Source organism: Arachis hypogaea, chromosome 18 (genome assembly GCF_003086295.3).
Source record: "Arachis hypogaea cultivar Tifrunner chromosome 18, arahy.Tifrunner.gnm2.J5K5, whole genome shotgun sequence".
Classification (NCBI taxonomy): domain Eukaryota; kingdom Viridiplantae; phylum Streptophyta; class Magnoliopsida; order Fabales; family Fabaceae; genus Arachis; species Arachis hypogaea.
The window spans coordinates 114,049,917-114,056,688 of NC_092053.1; the positions used below are offsets into that span (position 1 = coordinate 114,049,917).

Genomic DNA, 6,772 nt, shown 5'->3' on the forward strand with positions numbered 1-6,772 from the left:
TTTCCTTTCCTTTCTTTTGCTTGAGGACAAGCAAACCTTTAAGTTTGGTGTGTTTATCCGTGATCACTAAACCAATACCCACTGAGATCATGGCTCCTAAGGGAAAACAAACCGACTCCAGAGGTAAGAAAGAGAATATTCCAAAACCACTTTGGAATCAAGGGAAGTTCATAACCAAAGAATATTCAGACCATTTTCACAAAATAATGAGTCTAAGATCAGTGATCCCGGAAGTTAAATTCGATCTGAAAGGAGATGAATATTCAGAGATCTAAGAGCAAATCCGAAACAGGAGCTGGGAAGTCCTAGCTAATCCTGAAACAAAGGTGGGAAGAAACATGGTTCAGGAATTCTACGCTAATCTGTGGCAGACGGACAGGCAGAGAATAGCTGGAACCGCATTCTATGACTATAGAACTCTGGTCAGAGGGAAGATTGTTCACACCCACCCTGACAAAATAAGGGAGATCTTCAAGCTACCTCAACTGCAAGATGACCCAGATTCCTTCAATAGGAGAATGATGAGATCAAACCTGAGCCTGGACAAAATTCTAGAGGACATATGCCTCCCTGGAGCTAAATGGACAACCAACACAAAGGGTTCTCCAAACCAACTCAAAAGAGGAGATCTCAAACCAGTCGCCAGAGGCTGGCTGGACTTCATTGGGCGCTCTATACTGCCCACTAGCAACCGCTCTGAAGTCACCATCAGAAGAGCAGTGATGATTCATTGCATTATGCTGGAAAAAGAAGTGGAAGTTCATCAGCTGATTGCTTGTGAGCTTTACAAAATTGCAAACAAGAACTCCAAAGATGCCAAATTGGCCTATCCAAGCTTAGTTTCTCTGTTATGTAAAGATGCTGGGATAAAGATGGGAGTAGATAAGTATATCTCAGTTGAGCAACCAATCACCAAAAAGTCTATGGAAGGACAACAAGTGTAGGATGACCCCATCAAGAGAAAAGCAGAGGAGTTCTTCCCAGAAATCCCTCAAATTGAATACTGGGAGTGCCTAGAAGCATCTGTCACCAAGTTGCAAGAAGCTGTGGATCAACTGAAGGAAGAACAGCAAAATCAAAACAGCATGCTCTGCAAATTGCTTAGAGAACAAGAAGAGCAAGGGCGTGAACTGAAGGAATTAAAGCGTCAGAAACTATCTCTTGAAGGGCCAAGCACTCCACAGACTAAAGAGGCATCCACCTCCCAAACTCAAGGTTGTTGAGTTCTAATCTTAGCCTTAACTCTGTGATAATTGTTCTTATTTGAGTTTTACCTTAGAAGTTATATATGAGTAGTAGTAATTAGTATCTATATTTTGATTTTATCTCCAATTAAGCTATAATTTATTTTTCTCATCATCATTAAACATAAATAAAATAGTAGATTTTCTTTAGAATAAGGAGGCAATATTTTTCGAGTTTTTAATAAGAAAAATTCTAATTATTTACATGTGGTGGCAATGCTTTTTGTCTTCTGAATGAATGCTTGAACAGTGCATATGTCTTCTAAAGTTGATGTTTATGAATGTTAAATATGTTGGCTCTTGAAAGAATGATAAAAAAGGAGAAATGTTATTTGATAATCTGAAAAATAAAAAAATGATTCTTGAAGCAAGAAAAAGCAGTGAATACAAAAGCTTGCAGAAAAAAAATGGCAAAAATAAAAGAAAAAGAAAAAGAAAAAGAGAAAGCAAGTAGAAAAAGCCAATAGCCCTTAAAACCAAAAGGCAAGGGTAATAAAAAGGATCCAAGGCTTTGAGCATCATTGGATAGGAGGGCCTAAAGGAATCAAATCCTGGCCTAAGCGGCTAAACCAACCTGTCCCTAACCATGTGCATGTGGCGTGAAGGTGTCAAGTGAAAACTTGAGACTGAGCGGTTAAAGTCAAGGTCCAAAGCAAAAAGAAGAGTGTGCTTAAGAACCCTGGACACCTCTAACTGGGGACTTTAGCAAAGCTGAGTCACAATCTGAAAAAGTTCACCCAATTATGTGTCTGTGGCATTTATGTATCCGATGGTAATACTGGAAAACAAAGTGCTTAGGGCCACGGCCAAGACTCATAAAGTAGCTGTAATCAATATACCGAACTAGGAGAATCAATAACACTATCTAAATTCTAAGTTCCTATAGATGCCAATCATTATGAGCTTCAATGGATAAAGTGAGATGCCAAAACTGTTCAGAAGCAAAAAGCTACTAGTCCCACTCATCTAATTAGAATCTGAGCTTCACTCAAAAAACTCTGAGATATTATTGCTTCTTGACTTATTTGTATTCTATTTTATTTGTCTAGTTGCTTGGGGACAAGCAACAATTTAAGTTTGGTGTTGTGATGAGCGGATATTTTATACGCTTTTTGGGGTTAATTTCATGTAGTTTTTAGTATGTTTTAGTTAGTTTTTAGTATATTTTCATTAATTTCTAGGAAAAATTCATATTTCTGGACTTTACTATGAGTTTGTGTATTTTTTTGTAATTTCAGGTATTTTCTGGCTGAAATTGAGGGAGCTGAGCAAAAATCTGATTCAGGCTGAAAAAGGACTGCTGATGCTGTTGGATTCTGACCTCTCTGCACTCGGAATGAATTTTCTGGAGCTACATGAGTCCAATTGGCGCGCTCCCAATTGCGTTGGAAAGTAGACATCCATAACTTTCCAGCAATATATAATAATCCATATTTTGCTCAAGGATAGACGACGTAAACTGGCGTTCAACGCCAGTTCCATGTTGCTATCTGGCGTTAAACGCTAGAAACAGGTTACAAGTTGGAGTTAAACGCCCAAAACAGGTTACAACCTGGCGTTTAACTCCAGAAACAGCCTAAGCACGTGTAAAGCTTAATTCTCAGCCCCAGCACACACCAAGTGGGCCCCAGAAGTGGATTTTTGCACTATCTATCATAGTTTACTCATTCTCTGCAAACCTAGATTACTAGCTTACTATTTAAACAACTTTTAGAGGATTATTTTGTACCTCATGACATTTTAGATCTGAACTTTGTACTCCTTGACGGCATGAGTCTCTAAACTCCATTGTTGGGGGTGAGGAGCTCTGCTGTGTCTCAATGAATTAATACAATTACTTCTATTTTCCATTCAAACACGCTTGTTTCTATCTAAGATATTTATTCGCACTTCAATATGATGAATGTGATGATCTGTGACACTCATCACCATTCTCAACCTATGAACGCATGCATGACAACCACCTCTGTTTTACATTAGATTGAATAAGTATCTCTTGGATTCCTTAATCAGAATCTTCGTGGTATAAGCTAGAATCCATTGGCAGCATTCTTGAGAATCCAGAAAGTCTAAACCTTGTCTATGGTATTCCGAGTAGGATTCAGCGATTGAATGACTGTGACGAGCTTCAAACTCACAAAGGTTGGGCGTAGTGACAGATGCAAAAGGACCAACGGATCATATTCCAGCATGAGTGAGAACCGACAGATGATTAGCCAGACGGTGACAGCGCACCTGGACCATTTTCACTGAGAAGACGGATGGTAGCCATTGACAACGGTGATCCACCAACACACAGCTTGCCATAGGAGGAACCTTGCGTGCGTGAAGAAGAAGATAGGGGGAAAGCAGAGATTCAGAAGACAAAGCATCTCCAAAACTCCAACATATTCTCCATTACTGCATAACAAGTATTTACTTCATGCTCTTTTATTTTTCGCAATTCAAACTGATAATCGTAATTAATCTCCTGACTAAGATTTACAAGGTAACCATAGATTGCTTCAAGCCAAAAATCTCCGTGGGATCGACCCTTACTCACGTAAGGTATTACTTGGACGACCCAGTGTACTTGCTGGTTAGTTGTGCGGAGTTGTGAAAAGTGTGAATCACAATTTCGTGCACTAGCCCACAGATCCTGAGGTGTCAAGGAATTTGAGTCCTTGCACCATTCTGGTGTTCTAACGCCCATTGTGTGCCAAATCTGGCGTTTAACGCCAGCTCTGCTACCTTTCCTGGCATTAAACGCCAGTCTGCTGCCCATTTCTGGCGTTAAACGCCATCCAGATGCCCATTTCTGGCGTTTAACGCCAACCAGATGCCAGACAACCCTTTCTAGCATTAAACGCCCAGAGTGCTGCCCATTCTGGCGTTTAACGCCCAGAATGCTGCCAGGCTGGGCGTTAAACACCCATTCTGCTATCCTTACTGGCGTTTAAATACCAGTAAGCTTGTCCTCCAGGGTGTGCTATTTTTGATGATATTTTTCATTCTGTTTTTTTATTTTTCAGTTGTTTTTGTGACTTCACATGATCATCAACCTAAAGAAAACATAAAATAACAATGAAAAACAAATAAATATAATTAAATAGCATTGGGTTGCCTCCCAACAAGTGCTTCTTTAATGTCAATAGCTTGACAGTGAGCTCTTAGAGAGCTTCACAGAGATTTAGAGCTTAATGATGGCCTCCCAACACCAAACTTAGAAGTTGAGTGTGGGGGCTCTGTTTGACTCTGTATTGAGAGAAGCTTTTCATGCTTCCTCTCCATGGTTACAGAAGAAGATCCTTGAGCCTTAAACACAAGGTAGTCCTCATTCAATTGAAGGAATAGCTCTCCTCTGTCCACATCAATCACAGCTCTTACTGTGGCTAGGAAGGGTCTCCCTAGGATGATGGATTCATCCTCATCCTTCCCACTGTCTAGGATTATGAAATCAGTAGGGATGTACAGGCCTTCAACCTTCACCAAGACATCCTCTACAAGTCCATAAGCCTGTTTCCTTGAATTGTCTGCCATCTCTAGTGAGATTCTTGCAGCTTGCACCTCAAAGATCCCTAGTTTCTCTATTACAGAGAGGGGCATGAGGTTTATCCCTGACCCTAGGTCACACAGAGCCTTCTCAAAGGTCATGGTGCTTATGGTACAAGGTATTAAGAACTTTCCAAGATTTTGTTTCTTCTGAGGTAATTTCAGTTGAACCAGATCATTTAGTTCATTGATGAGCAATGGGGGTTCATCCTCCCAAGTCTCATTACCAAATAGCTTGGCATTCAGCTTCATGATTGCTCTTAGATATTGAGCAACTTGCTCTTCAATAATATCTTCATCCTCTTCAGAGGAAGAATACTCATCAGAGCTCATGAATGGCAACAGTAAGTTTAGTGGAATCTCTATGGTCTCTATATGAGCCTTAGATTCCTTTGGTTCCTCAATAGGGAACTCCTTAGTGGCCAGTGGACGTCCCTTGAGGTCTTCCTCATTGGAAATCACTGCCTTTTCTTCCTCTCCAGGTTCGACCATGTTGGTTAAAGTTATGGCCTTGCATTCTCTTTTTGGATTTTCTTCTGTATTGCTTGGGAGAGTACTAGGAGGAATTTCAGTGACTCTTTTACTCAGCTGACCCACTTGTGCCTCTAAATTTCTAATGGAGGACCTTGCTTCAGTCATGAAGCTGAGAGTGGTCTTAGATAGATCAGAGACTACAGTTGCTAAGTCAGAATAGCTCTGCTTAGAATTCTCTATCTGTTGCTAAGAAGATGATGGAAAAGGTTTGCTATTGCCAAACCTGTTTCTTCCACCATTATTATTATTGAAGCTTTGGTTAGGCTTCTGTTGATTCTTCCATGAGAGATTAGGATGATTCCTCCATGAAGGATTATAGGTGTTTCCATAGGATTCTCCCATATAATCCACCTCTTCCATTCCAGGATTCTCAGGATCATAAGCTTCTCCTTCAGGGGAGGCTTCTTTAGTACTGCCTGATGCAGCTTATATTTCAGTCAGACTCTGAGAAATCATATTGAATTACTGAGTCAATATTTTGTTGAGCCAATATGGCATTCAGAGTATCAATCTCAAGAATTCCTTTCTTCTGAGTTGTCCCATTATTCACAGGATTCCTTTCAGAAGTGTACATGAACTGGTTATTTGCAATCATTTCAATGAGTTCCTGGGCTTCTGCAGGCGTCTTCTTCAGATGAAGAGATCCTCCAGCAGAATGGTCCAATGACATCTTGGACAATTAAGACAGACCATCATAGAATATACATATGATGCTCCATTCTGAAAACATGTCAGAAGGACACCTTCTGATCAATTGCTTGTATCTTTCCCAAGCTTCATAGAGGGATTCACCTTCCTTCTGTATGAAGGTTTGGACTTCCACTCTAAGCTTGCTCAACTTTTGAGGTGGAAAGAATTTGGCCAAGAAAGCAATGACCAGCTTTTCCCAAGAGTTCAGGCTATCTTTAGGTTGTGAGTCCAACCATGTTCTAGCTCTGTTTCTTATAGCAAAGGGGAAAAGCATAAGTCTGTAGACCTCAGGATTAACCCCATTGGTCTTAACAGTGTCACAAATTTGCAAGAATTCAGCTAAGAATTGATGAAGATCTTCCAATGGAAGTCCATGAAACTTGCAATTCTGTTGCATCAGAGAAACTAATTGAGGTTTAAGCTCAAAGTTGTTTGCTCTAATTGCAGGAATTGAGATGCTCCTTCCACAGAAGTTAGAAGAGGGTGCAATAAAGTCACCAAGCATCTTCCTTGCATCTCCACCATTGTTATTGGGTTTGGCCATCTCTTCTTCTTTTTTGAAAAATTCTGTCAGGTCCTCTCCAAAGTGTTGTGCCTTAGCTTCTCTTAGCTTTCTCTTTAGAGTCCTTTCAGGTTCCGGATCAGCTTCAACAAGAATGTTCTTATCCTTGCTCCTGCTCATATGAAAAAGAAGAGAACAAAAAAGAATAGGAATCCTCTATGTCACAGTATAGAGATTCCTTTATGTGAGTAGAAGAATAGAAGAGTAGAAT

The 6,772-nt window shown here is 40.2% G+C and overlaps 1 non-coding gene across 1 annotated transcript; it reads left to right on the top strand.

Moving 5' to 3' along the window:
- The first annotated feature begins 6,037 nt into the window (after window positions 1-6,037).
- LOC112774113 (small nucleolar RNA R71) lies at window positions 6,038-6,141 on the top strand. Its single transcript, XR_003188618.1, has one exon. It is a non-coding gene; the product is annotated as a small nucleolar RNA R71 (small nucleolar RNA).
- Window positions 6,142-6,772: the final 631 nt, after the last annotated feature.